The 15,027-nt window shown below is 43.9% G+C and overlaps 1 pseudogene; it reads left to right on the top strand.

Annotated features, from left to right (window-relative positions):
* Window positions 1-6,627: 6,627 nt before the first annotated feature.
* On the top strand, window positions 6,628-8,552 carry LOC118638176 (annotated as a pseudogene).
* The last annotated feature ends 6,475 nt before the right edge of the window (window positions 8,553-15,027 follow it).

Genomic DNA, 15,027 nt, shown 5'->3' with positions numbered 1-15,027 from the left:
TTATTTGAAAGAATTTAGGAAAACCTGAAGCAGGATCCAAGACAGGCCAATCCTATGGTTAAGCAAGTAGCAACAGCTTGGGTGGGCCTGAAAGCTGGGTGGGGCGGGGCCTCAGGGAATCACCAGGGCAGGGCTACCAGTGTGAGCCAGGTTGCTGGAGTCCCAGATATGGCGACTGTCTGCTGCCCCAGGGAAGGGCTCACCAAAGGAACAAAGGCCTCTAACAGCATGTTTGTCCAGGAGAAAGCCCCCTCTCCAGCCCTTGCTCCAGTGCCAAACAGCTCAGTTCTTCCCTGTATGTCTCTGGCGCCCCTCAAGCTGCCTCCCCTCCAAGCTTAGAGGGAGTGATTTCGATAAGTCTGTGCGCGGGCCCTTTAAGGAGCTGCCTAGGGCTCCAGTCGCGTCAGCTTCCCTGAGCCTCAGTTTCGCTGGTTTTTCCAGCCAGAAGTTATGGGGACTTCTCTTCCTGGTCTGGTGTGGGACAGGAACCCCTCAGATCCTCAGGGAGGACCTTCCCAGACGAGGTATCCTCCTGATTTTTATCCGCCACACATGGGTGTGGGTGTGGGACCAGCCCATCGTGCCTCCGCCCCTCCTACCAGACTCGTAGTTGTAGGACTTCCATTCAGCTTGATTTCAGGCGGTTTTGAATGATGCTTGTTCTGTAGTTTAGTTGTAACTTTGATGTCGAACCTTGGGTTTTTTTAGTCCAAAGTTAACTTGTTGTGTGACCTTGGACAAATTACTTTACCTCATGGAATCACTCAGTGAACTTGGCTGGCCTCAGAAATACACTTGCTGGTTATTTTCACCACCTACCTTACTCTGTTCTTGAACATACTCTTCAGCCATGCTTTTATCTCGATTGTTGGATGCTATTGTGCCTGGATGTAGGAAGGCTGTAAAAGACAAGTCCAAGCCTAATTATGAGTTTCCCTGAGGGAAATAGGTTGTCTCTTCCAGGGTCCTTTGCTAAAGAAGTTTGGCCATTGGTAGATAGAGCTGTCCTTATGTGAAAGGCAGGAGTATTCAGGTTTCAGCTACTGCCCATTCAACCCCTGAGTCTGTCTTAATGCAAATGAATGTCTAGCTTGTTCTCTATTTGGGTTTTCCTGGACCTGGCTTTTGAGTTCTTGTTCACATTGATGGATATGGAAAATCTGAAAATAGTGAAGTTGGGTGTAGGAATCCACCCCAAATGGATCTGTTTGGAAAATGGTGCTTCATTCTTATTAACCCCTAATTGACCTTTCTTAGGCCTACAGGACAGAAGCTCTGGAATCCCAGCCTCTGAAGAGAAGAGGTCTGTTCCTGCTGTGTGGCACTTCCCATCAGTCCAGGAGGATGGAAAACATGGCCATGTGCAAGCATTCCAAATCTGCCCCCTACTTACCAGCCCTTGAGGTCTATTTAAAAGAGTTGCATTTTGGAGGAACAAAGAATTAGGGTCTACTCCAAAGAGAAAAACAGCATTTGGGGACAGCGCATGGTCAAACAATGGCTACAGGGTCAGCACACCTGAGGACAAGGCCTCATCAGGACACTAGGACATTTGGTCTGGCAAGTCTTGAGCTTTGCTGGGTTCTAATTGCTTCATCTTTAACATAAAGAAATGTGTCACTCTCCAGATTACTCTGAGAGCATTTCTACTCCTAATATTTAATTATTCTATAAATAACTTAGTTCTGGAATTGCTGGGACTAGTGTTGAGACTCAGAACAGATTTATTCACCCATGCAATTAAAAAGTAAATACAGAATTTGGAAAAACCTGTGTTGCAGCATTCCAGAGACCCAAGTGTTTATTAGCTCTCTCTGATAGTTGTCTGCAGTATCCTACATCAAGTCGTGTCCTCTTAATTGTGAGCAAAACTCAAAACCAAATTTCTATTGTAGAATATTGTCTAGAAAATGTGTATTTGTTTGTAATGAGTAGACTTTAACAAGGGCTTTTGTGTACATAATAATGTCATTCAACGAATATTCATTGAGCATGGACTATACTGGACAGTGTTGACTGATACAGGGGAGAGAAGACAGACTAGGTCCTTGTGTTCCTGGGGATGCGCTGCTGGGGCAGAGGCTCAATAAGTAAGCATATAAGTAGTGTACATGGATTGTGATCAGTTTTATGAAGGTGGTGTGATAGTAACTAGGAAGGGACAATTCAATGGAAGTGACATTTTGAGTAGGGATCTCCATGGAGAAACTATGAGAGAGCTTCTTAGAGGAAGAGGTGTAGGGAAGGAAGGTTGGTTGGAACTTGGGCTGGAGAAGAATTACTCACATCTGGAATTGCAGGCCTCAGTGAGGAGCCCAGATTTTAAGACCAGTGGGAAAATGCTTTGGACTTTAACTGGAAAGTGTCATTTATTAGACTCTTCTGTGCCATATGTGGCTCTGGTGCTCAGGGAATAAATACAGTGTAGGGAACATGGTTCCTGCCTTTGTGCCTACAAGCTAACAGGAGGGAAGGACTCTGTGCCCTCCATAGATTAGACATGGGAGAAGGACACTTGGCAAATTTGTGAGATAGGGTTTTTGTCACATGACAATTGAAGAGTCATTTCTTCCTCTGGATCAGTCCTTTTGATTGTGGATGGTTTGTTCATCAGGTTGGTCCAAACACCAGGCACCTACTTTACCAGTCAGGCATTATACACAAAGAGTATGTCAGAACTAAAAGCCTGGTTCCTGCCCTCATAAAGCCATACTGATTTGGTCTGAATCAATGGTCCTGATGTTACTGGACCATTTTCATTCTGGGAGCTGGCCCTGCCCCGCCATGGTCTGAGACATTTTGAATTTCAGGTGACCTCCAGGTTCTTGACTCGTGCAGGAGGATTTTTAAGACACAAATCCAAGTGAAAGTGAGAGTAAGTTAGTTAAAGCTTGGGACAGTGAGGTAAAGAAAGGGCCCCTGGAGACAGGCTTAGTGGGTGAGCCGGGGATGAGCTACTGTGGCTCACTGCTGCACTGGGTGCAAGTCTCATTGGGACTGTTAGAGCTTAGTATCAAAGAAGCAAAGGACACACCTGAAGAAAGGGGGGCATAGGCATGCTCAAAGAATAGCTGGAGCTGGAGTCCTTTGTCCTGAGGCTTTTATCTATTTTCTCCCTGCCCATCCCCCACCCCACCCCCACTGGTCAAAGGTTTATTATTATTATTTTAAATGTTTTTTTATTTTAAAATGTGAATTCCAATAAAATTTAAAAATTAGATTCCATTGATTTAAAATAGATTAAAATGAAATAAAAAATACAAAATCATATACAACACTCAACAGGGATGTTAACATGCCATGAGAACAGGTGATATGAAACAGACAGGAGATGGAGACAGGCCCCTGGGCCTTTGAAGGTGTTTCAGACTACTCCAAGTTGTAGAGGCCTGGTCTTACCTCCCTTTGGTAAGGAGAAGCTTCAGTTATACCACCATCTCCCCCCTCTGCAGATCCAGATAGTCTGGCTGATCCAAGAAGGTGACCTCTGGGCAGCCCTACTCTTTCCAGTTCTCAGGCTTGATGGACCTTGGAGATTGTGGTCTTGCTGGGGTCAGGATCAAAAGTGATTTAATCTATTTGACTCTCATATTCTGGTACTTGCCTGCAAAGCTGTTATATTTTCTATAGGCAGGAATTTTAGGGGAGGATCTGAACAGAATAGTCATTCGATTTTGAGGTGTGTTGTTTAATATGCTGATGTATTAAAATGAGTGTATAATGGTTAGTTTCACCTCTATCTTGGATTAGTCTGGTTGTAATTGGTTTGATGTTATCTAATTCCTTGACTGTGGTGATTTAAACCATCTATTCTTTGGCATCTTCAGTTAGAGAGGATAGAGTCTTGTGATTTATTAGCTGAATGTTAATTGCTCAGCCATTCGGGGCCGTTTGTTCAGCCTTTTGTCTTAGTTTCCTCATTCTACTTGCCAGGGACTTTCCCTAGTTTCTTACTAACCTGCCTCACTGATATGACAATAAAGGAAATAGAAACATGTTTTCTTGTCATGGACATGTCTCTGGTGATAGAATGTATTAGAAGGTGCTTATTGAACATCATTTCTTCTTGTAGGCATTAATGGGTGCTATAGTTGTTTAATGTGATATTGCATATTGTTACCAGACTAAAGGTCTGTGTGTATCAAAGCCTAATAAGACATGAACAAGAGCTTGCAACAAAGAAAGTAAGGGCTTATTAGTTCAGGAAGTGGCCAGAAGCATGCTACAGTGGTTTTGAGAGTATCCTCCCAAATTCACGCCAATCCAAACCCTACAAATGTGACCATATTTGGAAATGGGGTGTAGATGAGGTCATGAGTTAAGATGAGGTCATCCTGGATTAGGGTAGGCCCTAAATCCAATGATTATCATCCTTTTAAGGAGAGGGAGATTTGGAGGCACAGGGACAGTGTCTGTGGCAACAGAGGCAGAGACTGGAGTGATGCAGCTGCAAGCCAAGGAACACCAGGAGAGCAGAGTCCTGTTGATGCCTGGATCACAAACTTCCAGCTTCCAGAATATGAGACTGCGTTGCTGTTGCGCAAGCCACCCAACATATGGGAATTTCTTATGGTCGCCCTAGGAAACGGAAATACCTTAATAAAGAAAATGCTAAACTCTACGGGCAGGCTTCAGAAAAGAACTGAATGAGATATACTGTGCTTCTGGGTGGAAAGTCACAGTATTGTACAAATGTCACATCCACTTCTTTCTTACTCTCCCCTATGTCCAATGTACATTAAAGAACACAAACTTGGCCCTGGCCGGTTTTGCTCAGTGGTTAGAGCTTTGGCCCTCAGACCAACGAGTCTCTGGTTCGATTCGGGCCAAGGGCACGTGTCTTGGTTGTGGTCTGGCCCTGGCCCTGGCCGTGGTCATACAGGAGGCAACCAGTCAACGTGTCCCTCTCTCACATTGATGTTTCTCTCTCCTTCCCTCCCACTCTGTCTGAGGATAGATGGAAAAATATCCTCAGGTGAGGATTTAAAAAAACAACCCAAACTTCTGTCCCCATTTAGGATCTTTATCTGAGCTGTAATTTATGTCTGGCAGGTGTCCCACCATACTTTCATCACGTATTTTTCTCATTCAGATATGTGCTTAAATGTCAAGTTGACATCTTTTGTGACTCCCCCACCCCCAAACACACACATACAGTTGGTAAACCTCCCTGGCTCTCTGTAGCACCTACTGTAAGGCCAGCAGCACTCAACTCTCTGCACTTTTTCTTGTTTGTCATCCCACCCCAATATTTAAAGAACTGAAAACAGCCTTGAGGTATAAAAGAAGCAGAACTTAAACTGGTTGTGTGGAATCTGGGTAATTGAGCTGAAAGGAGCCCTACTCAGAAATCCTCTCTCCCTCATCACACCCTTCTTTCTCTCCCTCTTTTGTCTCTGACCCTCTCTCCCTCAAATTTTCTCCTCTTTCTCCCTCCCTCAATTTGTCTCCTTCTTCCTTTCTCCTCCTCTCTCTTTTCTTCTTCCCCTCTTTCTCTTCCCCTCCTCCTCTCTCTTTTCTGTCTCTCTCCTCCTCCTCTTCCTCCTTCCCTCCCTCTCTCCCTCAGTCTCTTTTCCTCTCTTCATAAGTCTCTCTCCCCCCTTTATCCCCTTCTCTTCTAACCCCAGCATCTCCCTCCCTCAGTCTCTCTCCCTCTCTTTCTCTCCCTCTTTTTCCCCATCTCCTCCTCTTTTCTCTTTCTCCATTTCTCTTTTGCTTCCTCTTTCTCAGCTCTCTCCCCTCTTTCCATTCCTCTTACTCTCTCAATCTCTTCTCTTCTCCCTCTCTCTCTTCTGTCTCTATTTCCCTCTCCCTCTCTATTTCTCTCAGTCTTTCTCCATCTCTCCCCTCTCTTTTCTTCTCTTTCATCCTCTCTCCCTGACCTCTCTCCCCACCTCTTGTATTGCTGAGGGAGTGTTAGGGAGAGATTACTCTCACATTGATGTGTATGTAAATATGAAAGACTTTAAAAGTCAACAGAAAAATTTGAACAGTGTCAGATATGAGAGTGATCTGGCTGTGACATCTGTCACCCCATTGATCACCATGGTTGATTCAGCGGATCTGGTTGGCTAGGTGGGTGTCCCCCCTTGTCCCTCACCGATCCATTTTCATCCCTTCTGAAGCTGCACACTCAGTCAAAGAGGACGACCTTCCCCCCAGAAGAGAAGACCGGTCTTCAGTCAAGGGTATACGAGTAGCTGCACTCCCCTGCTAGAACCTCCAAACAAGCTCTCAAGGTCCATTTGTAGGAGAACGTAGGGTAGTCAAGCTTCCAAGACTCCAGACACATCCAAATGAGGCACTGCACGTGGCAGTCTGCCTTAAAAAAATTGAAGAGTGTCATTTAATCTATAAATATTTGACTTAAACATAACTTTTTCCTCAGAAACTATACTGATCAGTTATATTCTAGGTGCTTCCAATTTACTCTTCTTATTTACCTCAGCGGTTCTTGATGTAGGTGGGGCAGATGCTGTCTCTAGGGTTTTCCAGATGGAACTGGTATCCAGAAAGGTAATTAACTTAGCAAAGGTCACAGTCAGAAACTAGCCAGGGCTTCCAGTTCATCTACAGTTGCCCCTAAAACTGTCAAGGAGGACAGCCTCACCTGTCACATGAATCTCCATGTGTATCATTCTTGGAGAAGGGACAGTTGTAGTCTTTCAGCTTTTTAAAGAAGGTATAGCAATACTATAAGCATGGATGGTATTAGTTGTTAAATAAAGATGCCATGATGGTGGGTCTGGCTTGTTAATATGAATTTTGCAGAAATGTAGGAGTTGCTATTTCAGAGTTGCTGCTTGAATCTTCAGTGATGTCCCCTTCCCATCGGGTCTCAGTTTAAGTGCCTCAGAGAATCTGGAAACTCGGGGATTTCTTACATAGCCACCAACTGTCCCTTCCTCTGAGGCCATGGCCCCTCCTTTGTCATGTGCATCCTCCTAACCTGTGGTTTTGTTTTTCTGTGCTTGTGATTTCTCATTTTTAAGTTTGAGGTATATTCTTCAGCTCACAATATGTCCAGCTTGTGACTTTCACTGGATGTCTTACTTTGAACTGTTCTTCCTCATTATTCATGTTTCAGCTCAAAACTCATCCCTTCCATGGCTTTTTCTGGCCACCTCATCTACCATAGCATCGATTCCTGCCTCCCATCTGTCAACAAAAAATGTTTAGCCTAAGGAAAACTCTTATAAGAGTTTCTCTGAGCCAAAATGACAACAGTTGCTAAGAAGCAATATTTTAACTGATGGAGAAAATGCTCCAGAGAATGGCAGTTTTCAGCTTAATTTAAACATTAGAATCAAAGGTAGAGCCTACCACTCCCCTTCTCTAACAGAAAGCTGAATGTGAGTTCCATCACTAGCAGGAGCTGAGAGCAGCCCCACCACTGGCCTAGTTACCACCATACCCTGGGAGGAGCAGTACTGGCTCCAGTCACCATCACAGCAGCCAGGAACTGTAAGTGGTAAGGCCGAGGCTCAGCAGCACCCGCCGCCCTCTCAGCACTGGCGACACTGAGCAGGGGCCTCACAGCAGCAGTGCCTGCTGACGGGCCAAAAGGTCATCACAAGAAAAGTTTGGGGAACAGTTAAATGGTTCAGTGTAAGAAACATCATTTTATCACCAGGAATGATATCAAGTAAGATGTATTTGTATACTTGATGACTGTAAAGAAGAACAACCACAGGAATCCTCTCACAGTGTAGGCAATGGAGAGACAGGAATTTGATGTTGTTGAAGGAGCAAAGGGTGTGGCGGCGGCAAATATTACAGGCTTTGGTGGAGTTCCAGGGCAAGGCAGGAAATATGCTGCAGACCATAGCATTGTAGATGCTCCCTACCTTGAGGGGTCCTCCACACAACTACCAGAATAGTGAGAGTAGGAAAGGAATGAGGGATCAGCAACCCTATGTGTGTGGACCACAGTATTCTAGCCTTCATGTGCAAGGAGAAGGGGCGGGGGGTTGCTGACAACCAGGGTGCAGAAGAACAAGGTGGACCAGTGAAACAGACCCCAGGATATATATTGGGCTACAGACCACTATTCCACAGGGGCCCTCCTCACCAAAAACACTCTAGAGAGGATGGCAATTAAGAAGATATGGAAGCCCTGGCCGGTTTGGCTCAGCGGTTAGAGCGTCGGCCTGCGGTCCTGAGAGACCCGGGTTCGGTTCCCGCTAAGGGCACGTACCTCGGTTGCAGTTTGTCCCCGGCTCTGGTTGGTCGTGCGGGTGGCAACCACTCGATGTGTCCCTTTCACATCGATGTTTCTCTCTCTCTCTCTCTGTTCCTCTCTCTCCCTCCCACTCTACCTGAACGAAAAATGGAAGAATGTCCTCGGGTGAGGATAAAAAAAAAGAAGATATGGAAAATCAAGGAGCTGAGACCCCAGGTAAGCAGCCACCTTGATGTGGTACCTGCCATAACTTCAGTTACTGACATAGATGCCCATAACATCCTAAACCACAAGATGGCAAGAAGACAAAGCATTTGATCCACCAGCTAAGAATTTGTCTGCTCCTGAGTCTAAGCAGGGTGAGGATTAAATGCTGGTTTGCCATCTCTACCATTGTCTGGGTTAGTCATTCAACAAGAAGTGAATATGAAATCTCAACAATAAGAAAGGAACAAAAGATTGGAGCTAAAGACCTAAGTTCTTGCCTTTTGCCTGTTGACCAGATAACTAGAACTATCTGCATTTTGTGTGCAGCATGGAGTTTTTATTATATTAACCTAAAGATGCTTTTCTTGGTAATAACATAGTTTTTTTTTTTTTTTTTTTTTTTTTTAAAGCCTGGTTTTCCTCAATACAAACAAAAAACCTTTAAAAGTTTTAAAGTTGTTTCATATCTGGTCAAGTTGAGATCTTTGAGAACCTCACTTTAAATTTTTAATAAAAGTTTGTAACTTGATTTTAAAAAAATCAATAAAATGCAAACACCTGTTAATAAAGGTCTTAAATAATTGTCTTTGTGAAAAGAAAGGGGGTGGAGAGAGAGAGAGAGAGCTAGCTGAATGTATTGCTTGCTAAGGAAGGGACAGTTGTTAGGTCCAGTCTCCCAGGAAAGAGGGGAGCTTATTTCAGATGGTTGGAGAGCACAGGTTCAGGGATTTTAGTACTCAAAGCATTTAGTTTCATTGACCTTTACCTGTGATGTGTGGTTCCTTAAGTGAGACTGGTGCTAAGCCATTTCTGGTTACTTGCTGTGGCCAAATAACCAGTTCTTCCTAAGAGAATAGAAACTTTGATCCCTATACACTGTAATCTCTGTGAAATCAAGGATATTTGGTCTGGTCACCACTGCATCCCTAGAATTTCGAAAAATTCCCATTCGAGACACTCAGTTGAATAGATGAGTGGAAAAAAACTAATGGAGCCTATGTTGGGGAGAAGGGACTGTGAGACCTGAATTTTTAAGAATTGAATGAAGAATATGAAAGATGAGTTGATGTTACTCTTTTGTCCTAGAGGGCAGAATGGAAGCCAAGTCAGTACAAGTGATAGAGGCATGGATTTCTGTTCAGTGCAAGAAAGACCCTTTAAGAGTAGCAGCTGTCCAGAGGTAGAAACGGCAGCCTTGTCATGGTGTTAACAGGAAATTGAAGCAGCAGCTGGGTCAAGAAGAAACTCCAGGGCCCTGCCTGACTCCTTACTAACTAAGCTGGAGGCCTGACTTTCTCAGAAATCCTGTGGGTTGGAAATGTGGTCAAAGAGAGTAAGTGTCTTCTCTTTCAAGAAGAACACCATTCCCATACTATGTCGCTTTCTGCTCTTGTTATCAGATTGGTAGAATCAAGATGTTTGTCACCAGCTCCTAGTCATTATTTGCAAGGGCATTGGTCAGAAATTTCCTTTCCTTCCATTTTGTCATTTGTCTCTAAATAGACCGAGCTATTTAGAAAGGGAATTTGGAGGTACATAGCTAAACAGGTTTCCTGCCCTCTATCTCTAAATGACCTATTTTCCCTCCTCCGTGGATTCTCCCCTGGAATTTCAGAAGCTGTCCTGAAGGCCTCCATAGCTCAGTTCTCTCCAGAGCATGAGGTGCCCATGTGGGCACATGTGCTTTGTTTTAGGGGGAGAACCAGTGATCTTCATGTGCATGCTGACCTTTCTGGAGGTGGGAAGAATTAGTGAATGGGCTCAGAGTGCATAGCTGATCTGTATAAAGAGGCAAAAGATAAGTATTTGGGGTCAGCTCATGTTGACAGTCATCCAGAGCTGATGGTGACACTGAATCTGTCAGTGCCACCCATGAGGTCAGAACTGGCCAAGACAGGGTCTTGAAAAAGCGAAAGGTTTAAGTGAGTAATGCAGCATGTTCTCTCTCATCTTCCAGGCAAAAGATTCTTGCCACGTTGGAGCCCTTACCCGGTGACTAAGCTGGGTCTTGGGCAGGCCAGATGGCAAAGATACACTGTTGCTGATGGCACAGGGACCCACTAAATTCCTGTCTAGGGAGAGAAGGGGTGTACTCTGTCCAGTTCTGAGCTTGACTTGGCCATTTTCTTCATTAGCTGCTGTTCTACATTTGTGATGATAACACAGAATTATTAGGAAGGATCTCAGAGTCACCTAATCCAACCTACTCACCTGATAGATGAGAAAACCAAGGTCACGCAACTATCTGGAAGAAAACTAGGACTTAAATTTTTTTTACATCATCCCCACCCCATTATACCATAATAATCTTTAATTTGTACACATGATTCTAAAAGAGAAAAGGTGTACCTGGGATGTGCATGGTGCTGAAAGCTCTACTCTGATGCCATGGGACAACTGGGTGGGGATCACCAGCATAATCCATGTTTAAATAACAGAATATACCATCTCACTGCATGCTTGTATGAAATATGCACACATCAGAGGTTATTATCATTGCCTGCACCCAGTTCATACAGTGAACTCTCAGGAAAGCCAGTATATAGGACAGAGACACACGGGCCTGTTTCAGTGAAAGAACTTATGGGGGTGCCACTTCACTTACCTAACAACCCCTGAAAAACCATGAGCAAACTTGAAGGTTCTAAGAAATAAGTTTGAGAATTATTTTTTACATTATAAAAAGTTCCCCAACTATCCTATGCAGTGGTAGTTCACTCACTTGGCAGTTGATAAAACTTAAGTGAAGAGAAGTTAACTTGAGGATGACAGAGTAAGGATTCAGACTCACACCAGTCTGATTTCATGCTCACCATCTCTCTACTTTACCACCTTCCAGTGGAGTGAAATGAACCAGTCCATTAAAAAGACCTTCAGGAAGAACAGGCACCATGTGATTTCTTGAATTTTCAGATTTGATTTGTTAATTTTGATTCCCTATAAATACTGGCAACATATTAATGACAGTGAATTAAAAAATAATGCTTTAAAAGTCATGAATATATAGTCACTGCTTGAAAGGAATTGAACACATAGAAAAGGATTTTTCCACTGAATTATCTATTAAAAAGCCTATTACTGGTACCAATGAAAATATTTTCCACCTCCTGCCCCATTAGGTGTCCAGCTCATTAATGCACAGCACTGTTTCCCATCACCAACCTCATGCTCTACCTAAATGGGCACTTTTAATGGCCCACTAGCTGTACTGGACAAGGTATTTTGAACTTGAAATTATACATTTGTGGGTGCCTGAGCTTTTTAACTCCAAATACATTTATTTTTTCACTCACTGGTCAGTAGCAGAAAATGCTCACAAATCCTATATTTTGTTGCCTCCACAAGAGGACCTTCACTTTTGCCAATTGCTTGACTTACCCCTTTCCTACACTTTTTAAAAGCTATAATTGTGTTACAGACAGAGAAGCTCTGGGGACACTACTATAATAGAAGAATTCAATAGTAACAGGGAAAATAGCCTCTAAATCTTCCTCTGTGATGATTTCAAACCTGTTTTTTGGAGTTCACTGAGAATAGAGATTTGCCCCACAGCAAATCTATATCCATGGTAAATGATTAATCTAACTTGCTGCAATATCAAACTCATTCCATTAGAGTAGGCAGATAGAAAGATATGAGCTGGGACAGGCAGCTTGGGCTTAGAATATGTGTCAGCTGTGACAAACCAAACACAGGCAATGGAAGCAGCAGAGCCCTCTGTGAGGAGAAGACTCAGGGCCTCTCCAGGATGTGGTCTAACCAGTGCCATAACATCCAGGTGAAGGAGCCTTAGAGTTCAAAGATACTTTTTTCTGAGTCATGAGGGAGTGGGTGACTTGCTCCTTGCCTAGGGGCATAAATCTTCTGAACTCCCAAATATCAGGGCACCGGGTTTGATCTCGGCCAGATGAGCTGCCTGCTCAGGACACTTGGTTTCGTTTTGGCTGAGTTGCCCACTCATGTTCTATCTGAATGTATTGCTTTTCCTGTGAATAAATTCTTGCCTGCTTTTGCTGCTACTTGTTTTCTCTTGTTTGAATTAATTCCTATAAGCAAGACAAGAACTGGGGGTGCAGAGTACTGTCTCTGGCCAGAGGCTATCTCCGACTAGAGACCCCCCTTAACCACCACTGACATCTTGGTGCTATGACTCAAATTTCAGATTTCAAAACTGTAAGTCCTCTGATCACAATGTTGGAGACAAGGCTATTTTGCTTTTGCTCTATGTCCAGAGTCGGCAGGGCAAAACATTAATTGTGGTTATGATTTGATGTGCCTTGCCTGCCCAACTGGACTTCTTGATCTATATTCTCACCTTCCTCTCTAAAAATTGCACTTAGGGATATTGTTGCATATGTCACAAAAGATAGACTGAAAATGATAGGAAACTATAGAAGCCTTTTCCTTGGGCAAGGAATAAGGGCATCTCAGAAATAGAAAACAGATGTTTGGTTTGCAACTACAGAGAAATCTTTGGAGTCACTCTGGCTCTAGGCTCCCCACCTTTCTTCCTTTTTCTTAATCCTCACCTGAGGATATTATTTTTCCATTTATCTTCAGATAGAGTGAGAAGGAGGGAGAGAGAGAGAGAGGAGAGAGAGAGAGAGAGAGAGAGGTAGAGAGAGAGAGAGAAACACTGATGTGAGAGAGACATTGATTGGTTGTCTCCCACACAACCCCAACCTGGGCCAGGGACCAAACTGCTACCGAGGTATGTGCCCTTAGCCGAAATTGAACCTGTGACTCTTTGGTCTACAGGCAGATGCCCTGACCACTGAGCAAAACTGGCTAGGGCCCCACCTTTCTTTTGAGTGAACATGGCCTCCTTCATTTCTTTAGGCATTTAACATGCATGAGACCCTGGAGGCCCAGAGATGAAGGTGCAGGGGAAATAATTCAGACTAAGTGGCAAGTTTATCTTTCCTCCAGTGCCCACACCTCCTGGGTTAACTTCTTTCCCTCTCTTTATAAAACCTTTTGGAATCAGGGGCAAGTCCCTTCATTAAACCAATTGGCTAGATCAGTTGTCTATAAATTTTTACAAGGCCATGGGCGTGGCAGAGCAATAGAGCATACAATCAGAAAACACAGCAAGCCCAACATGCAGGAGTGCACCTTTCAGAAAAGTACAAAAATTGTGGTGGCAACTTAAGAGAGATAGAGTCAGCCCCTGTGCAGGGAGGTGCATGGACCACACAGTAAGGCATGCTAGTTCAAGGTCTGGGGTGGCTAGGAGATAAGTACACCTATCCTTCAGCAGAATAGAAAAAGTCCCATGTCTGAGTGGAGTAGGTCCTCTCTGTGACTGGCCATCACTCTCAGAATACGGGATTCTGGCTTTTTCTATAACACAGATGCATGGTAAGGCTAGCTAGTCTGAGGTCTGGAGTCTAGTATTTTTTCCCTTTATTCTCTTACAGATGAGAACTATCACCTCTATTCCCCAAGACTCACCTTTGGGATGCATTTTGAAGAACTGGGATAAGTTTGACCCCCAAACTCAAAAAAGAAAGAGATTAATCTTTTTATGCAACACAGCCTGGCCACAATATAAATGAGAGGATCAGAAAACATGGCCTGAAAATGGCAGTGTAAATTACAATACAATGTTACAGTTTGATTTATTCTGCCACCAACAGGGCAAGTGGACAGAGGTGCCCTATGTCCAAGATTTCATGGCTCTACAAAATGACCCCAGTCCATGTAAGGGTTGCAAAATAGACTCCACTATGCTTGCTGTAATGACCCATGGTCCCAACACCCCCTGAAAGGAGGAGACAGCCATGCTAGAAGTTCCTAAGGCAACACCCCCTGAACCAACCCACCTTACATTTCAGGGTGCCCAGCCCCTCCATACCCAGGAATCTCACCAAAGGGTCTCTTCACATTGCAAGAGGCAATGGGACATCAAGAAGTAATTAGAACCCTGGCTGGTTTGGCTCAGCAGTTAGAGCGTCGGCCTGCGGTCCAGAGAGACTGGGTTTGGTTCCAGCTAAGGGCACATACCCTGGTTGCAGTTTGTCCCTGGCCCCAGATGGGTTGTGTGGGAGGCAGCCACTCAATGTATCCCTTTCACGTTGATGTTTCTCTCTCTTCCTCTCTCTCCCTCCCACTCTATCTGAACAAAAAATGGAAAAATGTCCTCGGGTGAGGATAAAAAAACAAAAACAAAAAAGTAATTAGAGTACAAGTTCTCTTTACTCTGCAAGATTTAATGACAAGGAAAAGGTGGGAAGCTTCATGGACAACCCTGACAAATTTATAAGTGAATGGAGAAAAGTCACCCTGACTTTTAGTCCACCTGGAGGGACATTAATCTCCTTCTACATGAGGCATTAATTGGCTCAGAAGGATATGGTCTGCAGAACTGGAAGGGAATATGCTACTGGATTAAATGCTGAAAATCTGGACTGTCCTTGGGAAATGAAGCTATCCCTTGGGATGATCCAAAATGGGACTACAATTCTGAAAAAGACATATGGTCTCGGAACCATATGTTACATTGTTTACTTCAGAGACTGAAGGGAGCAAAGAAAAAAATCAGTTAGTTATAATAAATTGGCCACAGTTGACCAGAGACCTCAGGAAAATCCTACAGCCTTTTTAGAAAGGCTAAGAGAGACGATTGTTAAATTCAC

The sequence above is a fragment of the Molossus molossus genome, unplaced genomic scaffold (genome assembly GCF_014108415.1).
Source record: "Molossus molossus isolate mMolMol1 unplaced genomic scaffold, mMolMol1.p scaffold_m16_p_1, whole genome shotgun sequence".
Taxonomy (NCBI): domain Eukaryota; kingdom Metazoa; phylum Chordata; class Mammalia; order Chiroptera; family Molossidae; genus Molossus; species Molossus molossus.
This window is presented reverse-complemented; position numbering and strand designations above follow the sequence as displayed.